A 15,455-nucleotide genomic window follows, 5' to 3' on the forward strand; every position below is an offset into this window, starting at 1 on the left:
TGCCATTCAAATGAGAAAGGTTGCAATGTGAAGGAGATCCCTGTTGTTGTTTTTTGTATTGTCTTTGATCTCACAATGACTGGCTATGCCAGCTATTGTGATGGAGCAGGGTGTTTCCCACTTCTGTCAAAGGAATTCCATCCCTCTCCCAGATAATCTGTGGTCAGGGGTAATTGCTGAGACTTTAGCTCCTTGCTTTATTCAGCTCCAAAAATAGGAGCAATGCAGTTAGAGTGAGATACATACAAATGCAAAATCAAGCAAAACATAAAGAAGTGTTTTGCTGAAAACTATGCTACATTGCTACTACATTTCTACTAAGTCAGATATTTCTTTTACAGGGATTCTCAGATAGCTGGTTTAAAATGCTATAGGAAAGTTTGAACTTAGAAGTGGAAGGAAAGAATATACATAACCCAATTGAGATTAGAGACTGTTTCCAGAGGTATTATAAACAATTATACACACAAGGGCCACAGAAAGAAATGGACATAGACAAATTTTTGAAGACAAATGGACTACAAAAAAATCTCCCAAGAAAGCAAATTAATGTTGAACTATAAAATATCCGAACAGGAAGTAGAAGGTGCCATTCAAAATATGCAATTGGGCAAATCTCCAGGACCGGATGGGCTGACTTCTAGATATTATAGATCTTTGAAAGAGTGGCTACTACAACCTTTGAAGGAAGTCTGTAATGAAATATTGGAAGGGAAAAGGGCACCAGAGTCGTGGAAAGAGGCGTACATTACACATATACTGAAAACAGAGACTGAAAAGACTCAGCTTAAGAACTTCCGCCCTATATCGTTACTTAATGTGGATTACAAATTTTTTGCAGACATTTTGGCTAAGAGATTGAAAAAAGTATTGATGGAAGAGATCCATAAAGACCAAGCGGGCTTTCTCCCAGGAAGACACTTGTCTGATAATTTGAGAAATATAATTGATATTTTGGAAAAACTAGAAGTGAATATAAACACTAAAGCAGTTCTGATATTTGTGGATGCGGAGAAAGCCTTTGACAATATCTCTTGGAGCTTCATGAAGAAGAACCTACAGGGGATGAGGGTAGGCCAAGGTTTTGAAAATGGTATAGGTGCAATATACTCTGAACAAAAGGCTAAATTAATTGTAAATAATGTGGTGACGGAAGAATTTAAGATAGAAAAAGGGACACGACAGGGGTGCCCAATCTCCCCACTGCTTTTTATATCGGTCCTGGAGGTTCTGCTGAATATGATTAGAAGGGACCAGTTGGTTAAAGGTATACAGGTCGGAGCCAAACAGTACAAACTGAGAGCATTTGCAGATGACTTAGTATTGACGTTACAGAAGCCAGAATCTAGTACTAAAAGGGTTTTAGAACTAATTCAAGAATTTGGTCAACTGGCAGGATTTAAAATGAACAAGTTAAAAACTAAGGTTTTAGAGAAAAATTTAACACTGATTGAAAGAGAGAGGTTTCAGAATGAGACAGGCCTGACTGTGGTTAAGAAAGTGAAATACCTGGGGATTAACATGACAGCCAAAAATGGGAACTTATTTAAAGATAATTATGAAAAATGTTGGACGGAAGTGAAAAAAGATTTAGAAATCTGTCAAATTTGAAGCTTTCACTGTTGGGTCGTATTGCTGTGATAAAAATGAATGTATTGCCTAGAATGCTGTTTTTGTTTCAAACATTGCAAATTGTGGACAAGATGGACTGTTTCAAGAAGTGGCAGAGAGATATTTCTAGATTTGTCTGGCAGGGCAAGAAGCCCAGAATAAAATTTAAGATATTAACTGATGCAAAGGAAAGGGGTGGATTTGCCCTGCCAGACTTTAAAATTTACTATGAATCAGCAGCTTTTTGCTGGTTGAAAGAATGGCTACTTCTTGAAAACACAGACATTTTGGACTTAGAAGGTTTTAACAATGTATTTGGATGGCATGCATATCTGTGGTATGACAAGGTTAAGGCGCATAAAGCATTTAAAAACCATATTGTCAGGAAAGCAGTGTTTAATGTTTGGATAAGATACAAGGATTTGTTGGAAAACAAAACCCCAAGGTGGCTGTCACCGATGGAAGCGAAATCTCTGAAAAGGCTCATATGGAGGCCAATTGGCCGAAATATTGGGAAATTTTGGAACAAGATGGAGATAGACTGAAACTGCAGAGTTTTGAGAAACTAAAAAATAAAGTGCGAGACTGGCTTCATTATTATCAGATAATGGAGGCATATAATTTGGACAAGAAAATTGGCTTCCAGGTGGAAAAATCAAAATTAGAAACAGAACTGTTAGAACCCAAAACTAAGAATTTGTCAAGAATGTATAACTTGCTGTTGAAATGGAATACTCAGGATGAAACGGTGAAATCTGCTATGATTAAATGGGCACAAGATGTTGGACATAATATTATGTTTGCTGACTGGGAACAGTTATGGACCACAGGTATGAAGTTTACGGCATGTAATGTCCTAAGAGAGAATATTATGAAAATGATATACAGGTGGTACATGACCCCAGTCAAGCTTGCAAAAATCTATCATTTGCCCGACAATAAATGCTGGAAATGTAAAGAAACTGAAGGTACATTCTTTCACCTTTGGTGGACGTGCCCAAGGATTAAGGTCTTATGGGAAATGATATATAATGAACTGAAAAAGGTATTTAAACATACCTTCTTGAAGAAACCAGAGGCCTTTCTCCTGGGCATAGTCGGCCAATTGGTGCCAAAGAAGGACAGAACTTTTTTTATGTATGCCACAACAGCAGCAAGAATACTCATTGCAAAGTATTGGAAGACACAAGATCTACCCACTCTGGAAGAATGGCAGATGAAGGTGATGGACTATATGGAACTGGCAGAAATGACTGGCAGAATCCGAGACCAGGGAGAAGAGTCGGTGGAAGAAGATTGGAAGAAATTCAAAGATTATCTACAGAAATATTGTAAAATTAATGAATGTTAGAATGATGTTGGATAGTAATTAAGTGGTTTCCAGCTGTAATGCTTTAAGGGAATATGAAAAAAGGGTTATAAATAGGTAAAAATTTAATATTATTACTTTTAAAGGATTTGCTGAACCAACAGATTGAAGTGGAATACAAAAAAGGGAGGTATGAGGAGGTCCGGGAAATAAGTCAAAGGAAATTAAGTAATGGAAAATCTGTGTGTTTTTAACTATTTTTATTTTGTATTTTTGTCATTTTTTTTTTCATTTTTATTGTAATATTAAAAAAAAATATCTTAATAAATATATTATAAAAAAATAAATAAAATGCTATAGGAAAGTTTGTTTGTTTGTTTTAAAAGCAAAGGTGATAGGGGTTAAAATGTTGCAGTGTGTTTGGAAGATGGAAATGTGGCACTCCTGGGGCCATACCCATTTCAAAGCCAAGACCAAATGTGCCCCACAGTTATTCATGAACAGAGTAGCATCCTAACCCTCCCTTGCAATGTGGGTGACTTTTCATCTTGGGTGTGGTTGAGTATGATTTTTGTTGTTGCAGGCTTCCTGATTAGATGGAAAAGCTGAGAGCACTTACAAGCTCGATAAGTTTACAGGGCAGTTATAAGGCAAGGAACATTCATTGTGCATTCATGTTGATTTGCTTGCAGGCTGTTTACACGTTTTCATGTTAATCATCTGTCCATTCCTCACTTTTCAGTGCATTTACCTGACATTTTCCAAGCTGAAAAAAAAGTCCAGCATTTTCTAGAAGTTTATTCAATGTGCAACATTAATCCTCATTGACTGTTCAGTTATGGTAGGCACATAAATCTCTACCACAAAATACTGAGAGTCTGGAGTCACCTTCTGACTCTTCTCTCAGTTTTAGTGGGGTAAAGCTACTTCCAATCTCCTCTATGAGGTTTTTTTTTTGGGGGGGGACGACTGGGGGGGACTGTTCCTGCTACTCAGTTACAGAGCAATAGTGCCATCTGCTGGTCATTAGGAGTATCTTGCACGTGCTTTGAACATTCAGCCCATTTCATCAAAGTCTCCCCCCATTAACCTTTTGTCAGATGAAAAGGTTGGTACAACTACAACATTGCACAAAACTAAAATAGTAACAAATCTGCCTTCACCTCTCTGATATTCTCTCAAACACAATCATATTTTGAGTTCTGCATTGAATAGCCATAGCTTTTTTCCTCTTAACTACTGCTGAAATTACCATATTTACTTGAGTCTAATGTGCCACCGAAAGGGACGCGGGTGGTGCTGTGGGTTAAACCACAGAGCCTAGGACTTGCCGATCAGAAGGTCAGCGGTTCGAATCCCCGCGACGCGGTGAGCTCCCGTTGCTCGGTCCCTGCTCCTGCCAACCTAGCAGTCCGAAAGCACGCCAAAGTGCAAGTAGATAAATAGGTAAATGGCGGGAAGGTAAATGGCGTTTCCGTGCACTGTTCCGGTTCGCCGGAAGCGGCTTAGTCATGCTGGCCACATGACCCGGAAGCTGTATGCCGGCTCCCTCGGCCAATAAAGCGAGATGAGCGCTGCAACCCCAGAGTCAGTCACGACTGGACCCAATGGTCAGGGGTCCCTTTACCTTTACCTAATGTGCCACCGAATCTAATGAGCACCTCAATTTTCAGAACCTTGAAATGAAAAAAAGTATTTGCTAGGGAATGTAAATCAAATTTAATGTGCACCGTAATTTCTACAACGTAATTTGGTCCAAAAAGGTAAGTAAAGTAAAAGTACTTGTAATTAACAGAACTTAGTAGTACAAGCTTAGGGAGCCTAATAGTGAAGGAAGTGGAAAGGGGAAGTGTGATGTATTCAGGCTCAGTGAAATAGCTATGTACTGTCCCATTAAGGTTAACCCAGACTACCTCAATCAAGAAGACCCACTGCAGGCTTGTGATAAGAGCTCTGTTAAGGGGTTGTAGATAACCTTCTCAGGGCTAGCTCCAGGTCAGTTAGGTCTTGGGCGTAAGGCCCTCTGGTGGGACTTCTTACGTCAGGGGCCACAAATGAGCCTTACTACGGTAGTGGGCAGCTCTCCCAGGAAACAGCCTGGAGCCATCATTTCATTTCCCACAATGCCCCAGAGCATCCCTCTTGTATTACTGCTGCATTACTCCAGGTCATTGTGGGAAATGTAAATAGTGGCTCTGGAGCAATGCTGTTTCAGGGTGCTCTGCACCACTCCAAGCCACCCCTGCAAAAAAAAGGGAAGTCCAGTGGGGGACTGAAGGCTTGGTTAGGGTTATAGCAACTACCTGAGGATACCAGGTGCTGAGACCAGCCTAGAACCTTGTAAATAAATCAGTTATCAACACGTGTGGAACTAGAATTTAACAGCCAAAGGTTCAGCAGAAAACACAGAATGGCCATAAGAAGGGAGTTGCCCCCACAAGCACCCTGCCTGCCCCCCCCCCGGTGGAGAAGCAACACCTGCATCAGCACTGATTTCTGGCAAAATCTCGTGGTGGTGGGCGGAGGTGGGCCGTGTTGAGATGGCACCAGGTGGTGCAGAGTGGCACAGCAGGCACAGCAGTCAGGCAATAGAGTGTGGGCAGTGGCACAGAGGAGGAGTTAAGAGATAGGGGGAAATGGAATGATCCAAAAAGTTGGGATATGATGCTGAATGTCAACCTGCAAAAGAGCTATGCAACCAATTTTAAAAACCTTTTCACATCACAATTCCACTATTGGCTGGTGGAAAAGTGTTTTTTATCTTCAGATAAGCTGATTTATTGATGGAGAAATTTTTAAGGGATCTATTGGCCCGGGGTCCCCAAAGGAACACCAAACAGACAAGGGCTATAAGTGAAAACTAGACCTTTATTGGTACAAGTGTACGCAGGGACAGTCTCTCTGAAGAGTCAGAGACAGACTGCAACATGGCATGATGGAACAGCATTCTTATGTAGTTCTGTGCTACACATGTGATTACCACTAGCCAATCCTCTGGTTGCAATGAAACATTCTAAAGCAATCACAACCCAGCGCCTTAAATCTAAGCCAATCAGGAATATCGTAACTCCTCTGCACAGCCCTCCCCAACTTTCGCATTCATTCCTTATGATTAAAAATAGCAATTCTTCAACATCCTTCTTTATTAATTTTTGATTAAGCATCCTATTCATTAGCTGTTCTCTAACATCCTTAATCATTAACTAATGATTAAGTATAGTGGTTCTCCATGGTTGATTCCATTCTTCTAAACAGACTTATGATTGAGTGAGGTCGTTCTACCTTACTGATTCCTTGCATTCCTCTAGTATATCAGAATTCTTGTTGTATACTGCCGCCTTCTATATGAGCATTCTCCTGCTGAAGAACTAATTAAAGTACAGCACAATTGCTAAGCTACAAAATAGATTCAAATGAAACAAGAAAGTTGCGTTTTCTCCTTTATTTCCAGTTTTCTCCTTCAGTATCACCCAGTCACTAGAAACATCATGGTGGTTGAGAAAAAAATGAAGGAGCACAAGGTGTGGATAAAACCAAATAATGTCAGTTGTGGAGCTTTATATGCATAATGCAAACTTAGCAACACTAGGTGGAGCCGTAATATCATGAATGAGTTTCAGCTTCATTGATGCATTGTAGCCAGTTGTGTTCCATCTGCTGCATCCAATGAAATGCACAAAAGAGAAAAGGAGCTCTCCTTTGTGAAAGCAGTGAAATGCAATCCGAGCTGTGGGAGGGGGAAACCATCTATGCAAAATGTGTGTGGATGGTTGACTCCATTGGAAACAGATTCCACAGGTTCGCGTCCCTATACAACAGAGAACACTCAAGCAGCTCATATCCCTTTAAATTAAAAATAAAATAAAACCTTCCTGATCAGCAATTTGGCAGGGAATAGAAAACAGGCAAAGGGCAGGGCTAAATCTGCCTCCCTTGGTCAAAGAGTAGCTTTCCCACCTGCCTTTTTAAAGCTATGGTTTTCCCAGTAGTGATGTATGGAAGTGAGAGCTGGACAATAAAGCAAGCTGATTGCCGAAGAATTGATGCTTTTGAATTATGGTGCTGGAGGAGACTCTTGAGAGTCCCATGGACTGCAAGAAGATCAAACCTATCCATTCTTAAGGAAATCAGCCCTGAGTGCTCACTGGAAGGACAGATCCTGAAGCTGAGACTCCAGTACTTTGGCCACCTCATGAGAAGAGAAGACTCCCTGGAAAAGATCCTGATGTTGGGAAAGATTGAGGGCACAAGGAGAAGGGGACAGAAGAAGACAAGATGGTTGGACAGTGTTCTCGAAACTACAGGCATGAGTTTGACCAAACTGCGGGAGGCAGTGGAAGACAGAAGTGCCTGGCGTGCTCTGGTCCATGGGCTCACAAAGAGTCGGACACGACTAAACGACTAAACAACAATGCTACCTGACAGTCCAGCTGTGGAGGGGGCCCACAAGCACAGCACCTGGAAACACATCCAGTTACTCACATAGTTATTGGCATCCGTCTATCTCAAGAGACAATGGAGTGCACCCCCGGGGGTGAAGTCAAACCACTGCGGTAGCAGCACCAAAGTGACCTCCCCAAGGAACAAGCCTGGGCAGTGTGTATTGAGGTCCTGGGCTGCCCAGACAAGACTCCCTCTTGAGCTGCTGAGTAGAAGTGGAGGGAGGTGGGTGAGGATTCCTGGAACAGCTGAGTGAAAGGTGTGCTCTTTCACTTGCAGGGTGTGCCCTCCCAGACGGATGTATCTTTGCAAACATAAGAGAGTTGAAAATTAAGGTCTGCTTAAATAAACAAATTCTTCCTTTTGTGGTTGAGAACTGTATGAACACAAACCATTAGAACAATTGGAGAGGTTGGTTACATTGGACTCCCTCCCCCCTTTAAAAACCAAAACCAAAAGGCACATTTATCATGCAATCCTATCCATGTTTATTTAGGAGTAAATCCCACTGTACCACTTTGCATAGCATTGGAGCATACACTTACCTGGGCCCTCTCCCAATCCAAATGATTCGGCTTTCTGCAGCACTTGCTACAACCTGCCACATTTGCTTTTCATCGCTTGCTAAAGCAAAGAGCAAGAAAGGCCTGCCAGGAATTGCTGGATTTCTATCTCCCATCGGCCTCAGCCAGGATGGTCACTGCTCAGGGATGATGCAGGCTGTACTCTAACAAGAGGACCATGGACTCCCTGCCCTTGGTTCAGAGATCCTGGACTAGCCAGAGTTAACGATCTTCTCTGATTTGCCAGGGAAAACATGGCCCAGCATATTGTGTATGAGGGGATAGAGCTTGCACTGAAACCTGAAAAATGATCCTAAGTTTGAGGAAGGAGAGAATTAATGTAACAAGAGCCATGTAGGTCATGGGAACATCTATTCAAACAGCACCCTCAGTCCATTCTGCAGCCCACAGACACATGCAAACAGTTCGCAAGCAGCATAGGCTCTGCATGTTGAATTTACTGCACGTAGTAGGAGGCAGCCAGGAGGAGAGTTTTAGGCAGTCCACACACACTCCCTGATCCAGATTAGGGACCCTTGCCTGCTTTTTCTTCACAAAAACATCTCTTTACAATTAAGCATGCGGATTTATCATAACAAGTAGTTTGGCCAGTTGTTTATGTGGAGATGTTGGTGTAAATATGTCCTCAGTCCCAACCTGAGAGTGCAGTGTGGCATTTTGCCCTAGATTCAAAGGTGAGCCCTTCTGCATGCAGAAGATGAGAATTCTACTGCAGCCCTGGTGCTCCCAGCATCTATAACTGGATGCTGACATGGGCCTTGGGGTGGGGATATAAATGGCCCATATGCACCTAACACCTGTGTGCTGCTGTGGCTGCCTGGTAACGGAAGTGCTCTGAAGAACATGCAGTGTGGGTTTGAGTGCTCCCTCTTTTTTTGCCCCTGACATGACTATTTTCACCAGGCAACAGGTGAGGAAGTCCAAATCCCGCCCTCCCTACCCACAGGAAGTGCTCAAACTCTTTCATCTCCAGCTTCCCCAGTCCAGCTCAGGAGTGTTCTGTGCAGCGAGATACTGCTGCCATCCGTATGTGCCTGCAAGCTTCCCTTGCTGAGTCTCAGCTTCATTAAAGTGTGACCCTGAAATGCCAGATCCCCCCCGAAACGCCAAAGTTTTCTGCTAGTTTTGTGTTGTGAACCCCACATTTGGTGCCACCCCCCAAACCTAGCTAGAGCTGCCACACGTCCAGGAATGGATTTCTGCTCAATCAGCAAGATGTCTGGGAAAACTTGGAAGTATTGGCAAGTCCAGATTTTTCAATATGGCAACCCTACCAAAGCAAACTGGGGTAAAAATTTAATGCCCAAAACTACAACCTTGTTTGATTGACTCCAAACAGGTGCCAACAGGAACAGCCTGCACTTCAGCATAGGCCATACTAATTTTCAAAAAAATGAGAAATATTTTATTTGTTTCCAAACAAACAGATCCTCACAGCATTCCACTTAATTTTCCTCCCTTTAGGCAGAGAGAGGCAACTGCCTCAGGCAACAGATCATGAGGGATGGAGAGGCAAGAAGCAAGGGAAAGATGTTGCTAGACAGTTCCACCATGGATGCCACATGGCATGCCTTGCACTCCCCTAAGCCAGCTGGCCTCAGGTGTAACAGAGGAGAACGTCCCATCACCATCCCTGAAATAATAGTCAACATGGGATGGGGCGGGGACACCTTGTCCTTTGCTCCATACAGGAAAATGTATTGGACTGGCCTGACTACTTTGCAGTTAGCCACCCTGTAAGCAAAGTAAAAATTAAAAAAAAAAAACCAAAGGTGGGGAGAGTTTTTACAAAGAGAGTAAGGACAGGAAATCCAGACCCCATCTTCAAAGATACTGCTATCCTGCTGCATCTCGTGATGGTAGTGGCAGCGACATTGCTTTTGGGACCCGAGCACAAGGGGACTGTCCCCACCAGCTGTTCAGAAGCATTACTGCCTCTGACTGGGGCAGCAGAGCAAAGCCACTGTGGCTAGTAGCTATTGACAGCCTTATCCTCTATGGATTTGTTTAATCCTCTTTTCAAACCATTCAAGTTGGTGGCTATCACTGCTTCATGTTAAACCCTTTGTTTCCAATTTTAACCACTGATTTCAAAGCTGAACTGATTTTTGGGGTTTCTTAGAATTCCTGAGCACCACTGGGCACGAGGCTGCTAATAGGCAATGATAGTAAGTTTTATCTGCAGGAATTAGCATGTGAGCTATAATAATATGGAGCTAAACTTGCATCACCTGTTCATTTCTAGAGATTAAATTGCAGTTTTAAGATCAGCTACAGGAGTCAGTTGTTCTATTCATGTATAAGAAAATATTGTTGCCCTGTTACATAAAAAACAATTTAAAAAATCATTATCCTTTTTTTAAAGTTGTACTCAAGTGCTGGAGGAAATAAATACAAAGTTAGACAGTGGAACATTCAAGAAAGCACAGTATGGCAAGTGGGGCAGGGGGAGGAATCTGTCCCTGCCTCTCAGTGATTTTCGTGACACAAAAATTAAAAATGACCTCAATAGAGACTCAAAACATAACTACACTTACTGATTGTGGTTACTGGGGGATGAGTCACAACTAGCATGGTTTACTGGGTTCAAAGTGTGATTAAGAGCAGTTGTTTCACAATGGAAGCAGATTCTAGAGAAATCTCTTTTTGGAAAATCAGAGATGGCTGTGCAACATCTCTGCATATTGTAAACCCCACAGAATACTGCAAGGTCCTCAGATCTTGAGCTATATACCCATTTAAGCAGAAAAAACTTCCGGTGACTATTTTTTGAAAAAAGCTTTTGTGTCTTAGTGTCCGTCCGTCCCCAAACTCAGTATCTAATTTTCTTGGCATGAGACAGCCTAATCCTTGAATTTTATCTAATACCCACAAATGAAAGGAAGGAAAACACACACAGGATGCCTGCAGGGAACACACAAAGACCTCCTGGAACAAGCGCCCATGACTCACCCTGGGAAAGAACGATTCGATTCTTTTGCCAAAGGGAGAGTCAGAGCTTCATTAACGTAGGACCCCAAAATTCCAGACTCCCCCAAACTGATGCCAAGGTTTTCAGCTAGTTTTCTGCTGTTTTGCGCTGCAAATCCTGCATTTTGTGCTGCCCCCCAAACTGAGTAATTGAAAAAGCAAATCAGGGACACAAGCTAATGCCAAAAAAATACAATCTTGTCTGATTGACTCCAAACAGGTGCCAACGTGTTATGCTAGTATTGTGCTGCAAACCACACATTTTCTGTCACCCCCTAAAATGAGCAACTGACACTCAAACTGGGATCACAAGTAAAGGGCCAAAAACAAAACCTCGTCCTATTTGACTTCAAAGTAGTGCCAAAGTGGATTGCTGGTTTTGTGCCATTTGAGTGTCAGTTACAGTCAAACCTCGGATCCCAAATGCCTCCGTTTTGGAATAGTTTGGCTCCCAAATTCCGAAAACCCGGAAGTAAATGTTCCAGTTTTCGAACGTTTTTCAGAAGTTCCTGCAACCAATCAGAAGCCCCACCTTGGTTGTCAAACATTTCGGAAGCCAAACGGGCTTCCGGAACAGATTGTGGTTGATGACAAAGGTTTGACTGTACTCAGTTTGTGGTGTTGTGAAGAAAGCGGGGTTTGTGGCACAAAATGGCACAAAACCAGCACACCATTGAGAGCTGCTCCACCCTTCCTTCAGCTGTAGCTGCTATGAGCACCCCTTTTCTTAAGAGGAACGCCTGGTTATTGTCTCAGCATTCCCGCACACAATTTATTTAGCCATATTAGAAACAGATGCGGCACAGCTTCATGGACTGAACATAGCTTTTGTATGACTCATACTTAGAGGTCAGAGGGAAGTCAAGGCTCAATTCATGCTGGTACAAATTCACAAACCAACTGCACATTACACACACACACACACACACACACACACACTTACCCTATGCAACTGTATACCTTGGCTAGAGATGAAATAGGAACTGGTTTGAAAAGCAGCACATCAAAAAGCAGCATTTTAAAACAAAGTACAGGATACATGTGCATTTTGGATAAGTTGTGTGAAACAGGGATTTTAAAACCCAGCATTAAGTGCACAGTAAATGAGAGCAGGCACACACATGCTGCGCCCACATTCGATGATACAGTACTGCTACCATATTTTGGGGAGAGTATTAACTGCTTCTTTTTTAACATTGTTTTACTTGTGTGGGAGTTTTGACTGTTTTTCTAGGGGCATTTCCAAATTTTCTGAGCATTGCCAAATTTTCCTTAAGTGAAACGGGTATTTTGTGATGCCCATGACAGTTTCTGAAATTTCTAAATATACCCCCAGGCACACAAACATTATGGACCTTTGCTCTAGTAAGGAGTGGGGACCTTTGGCCCTCCAGAAGATACAAAGCTGTTGGTAATATAAATTTGTTTGCATGTGTGATAAGGGATCTAAGGTCTCAAATATAAAATTAATGTTCATAAAAGTACAAGGCAAACACATACATAAGCATATAAACCACGTGTCTGAAACAGTACTGGAGAACAATCCTGAGGCCATTTTGACTCCCAAATTGACCTCAAATATTTCTCTACAAGGAGGAAGGAAATGGGAAAAACGTTCCAATTGTCTTTTGACTGCAGGGGCTTACACCTCCCTTTTCAAATGCAGTCTGGCAAGTATCTCTTAAACTAAACACACTATCAATATGCATAAGAGATTCAGGAACTAAGTATTTACCAATTCAAAAGAATGTCCAGGCTACCCAGAAAATGCAATCAAGTAAGGCATTATCAGGTATCCTGGCAGACAGGAGAGAAGCAACACTCTCAAATTTCTGCTGTAAGACCGCCTCCTTATGTGATATATGTATAATGTTTTTGGATGGTGGTCTTGGGCAATTTCAAAAGTCTTTATAAGGGCTTGCGCACCATTGTTCAAGGTTCTCCTTCCTCCTGTGTGTGGTGAGTGGAGACCCTGTGTCAACAATTTATTTCTTTGAATAAAGATCAGGCTTACTAGCTGCTTTGCTTCTCTATATACTCTGGTTGGCCTCTGTTATTTTTCTCCTACCGATAGGGAACCCACTGAAGGACCCTATACGGGATCTGGAATACCCCATAAGGGAAAGGGAACAGTTTTTCATACAACACATGTTATTATCTGGCTGTCACTTTGCAAATGGAAGAGGTAGGGATAATCAAAGGGTGAATAAAAAACATGAGAGGAGGGAACGGGTTGATAGAAGGAGAAGAGCTAACAATTAATCAAGAAAAATTTTGTTACAAAAGCCCCTCTCTCCTCCAAACAGTGGCCAGAGCGCATGGGGTCACAGGCACACATACAGGGTCTGTGTCCCTTTGGAGAATAGAAGACACGGCAAAGACTGTTGTGCCTTTAAGAAACAGGGTTTATTCGCCTATTTGCACCTTCAGTCTGCATGGAGGGAGTCCAGTTCTTACAGCATGGCTCATAGCAGTGCCAGGAACCTTTCATCTCTTCCTCCAAGATGGATCTCAGCCTTACTTACTTTATGTTCTTCCCAGAAACCCCTTGCGCCCGCCCCACCAGCAGTTACCCTGGCAACCTTCTAAATCCCCAGTCCCTGGTCATGCCTAGGGCCCTTGCCTTATTAACAACCTTTAATAGGCCCTCAATGGCTCCGTTGCTCCCTTAATAGCCCAAGCTTGATCAGGCTACCCAGGAATTCCTTTGCAGTTTACATTTCTCCCTTCCCACTCCAAATAATCACAATCCTAGAATTTATTAATTTCTATGTTTACCCTAAGTCTACAACAATAATTACATGGATAACTAGACGTTCAGAAGCTAGAGCACACGCTCCCACTCCCTTGCATTAAAAAGTCACAAAGTAGGTTAAAGGTTTGTTTTTGGTTTACTTAAACAGAAGACAGGAAGCGCCTGTTTGTTATGCTTTGTGTCTTGCTGCCTCAGAAAATATTATCTTTTTACTTGGTGCTCCACAGTTTTTCTTACAAAAAGTAATTACTACACAGCATATATTCTTTTCTGGCAGATTTCCTGCCTTTGATAGCTTATGACAAGCAGAATAGCAACACGTGAAGTTCTTCTCATCACAGTATCTGCAGATGCTGGTCAGAACCTCACCTATTGATTTTCTGCCTGTCATAAAGCTGCTAAATGAAATGAAGATGTTGCAGCTCCGTATATGATGGAAGAGCAGCAGATGCAAAAGAAGACAGTGCTCTTCAACTTTTAATAGTTGTATAGAAGGGAGAATTTCATCAGGTGTATTTTTTCCTGCTGAAATTCCCTCTTCCTCACAAGTATTAAAGGTGCAGGAGCACTGCCCTCTTCTACATCTGGCCAGCATATGGAGATACAGTGGTACCTCGGGTTAAGAACTTAATTCGTTCCGGAGGTCCGTTCTTAACCTGAAACTGTTCTTAACCTGAAGCACCACTTTAGCTAATGGGGCCTCCTGCTGCTGCCACGCCGCCAGAGCACGATTTCTGTTCTCACCCTGAAGCAAAGTTCTTAAACCGAGGTACTATTTCTGGGTTAGTGGAGTCTGTAACCTGAAGCGTATGTAACCTGAAGCGTCTGTAACCCGAGGTACCACTGTATCATCATGTACAATCCTATGTATATTCAGAAGTCCAACAATGTCCAATGAGGGTTACTCCCCAGTAAGTGTGAACAGGACAGCAGCATTAACACCCCAGGCCCAACCCAGACTCAGGTAACATCCACTGACTAGCATAGAGCTGCAAAAGTACTTACGTAGTTTTTTTTTTTTTTTAAAAAAAAAAACCTAGCACACCACTTGCAATGAATCCCCACCTTTATTTACATGAAGATCACTTGGGTTCTCTTTATTCCTGTTCTCCGCTTACCAAGGAACCTGGGGGTTTTGCTCAAGGATGAAGACAGACCTAGGTAACAGTTGTTTTTTCTACTTCCAGAGACGGCAAATCAGCCTGCCTATGTTTCTAGTTCCCAGCAGGCCTTGGTGCAACCTGAAACCTGCATAGCACCCAACAAGACTCACTTGCATCCCTCCTACTTCCTCTCACACTCTGTCTTGACTCTTACCAGACACAGATGACTTTATCACCAGTCAATTTGCCTTTTCCCCACCCGCCCCCACATCACTTTCATTACCATCTAGCCTAAGATCCGAAGAACTCAAAAACTAGCACACTATTTTGTGGTATTTTGATGGGCTTGTTTTAACAAATGTGGCACTGCCCTAATATGAATTTTGGAATCTTAACTATTTTGCCCACTAGAAAGAGATGGTTGCCAACAAAGACTGGAGGAACAAGTAGTGATTTGCACACGTTAGTTATCGAAGACATGTTCTGAGAAGCTCTCCTCGCAAGTGTCTCTGTCTGCGGTGTGAGTGGGAAGCAGAGAAAGGGCCGTCTCCTCTGCGGTGGCTACCAAACAATAGAATGCCTTCCTTCAGAAGCTACCTCAGTACAGTCACCAACATTACTATACAGTGGTACCTCAGGTTAAGAACTTAATTCATTCTGGAGGTGCGTTCTTAACCTGAAAC

The sequence above is a fragment of the Podarcis pityusensis genome (assembly GCF_964106645.2).
Source record: "Podarcis pityusensis genome assembly, chromosome: 1".
Classification (NCBI taxonomy): domain Eukaryota; kingdom Metazoa; phylum Chordata; class Lepidosauria; order Squamata; family Lacertidae; genus Podarcis; species Podarcis pityusensis.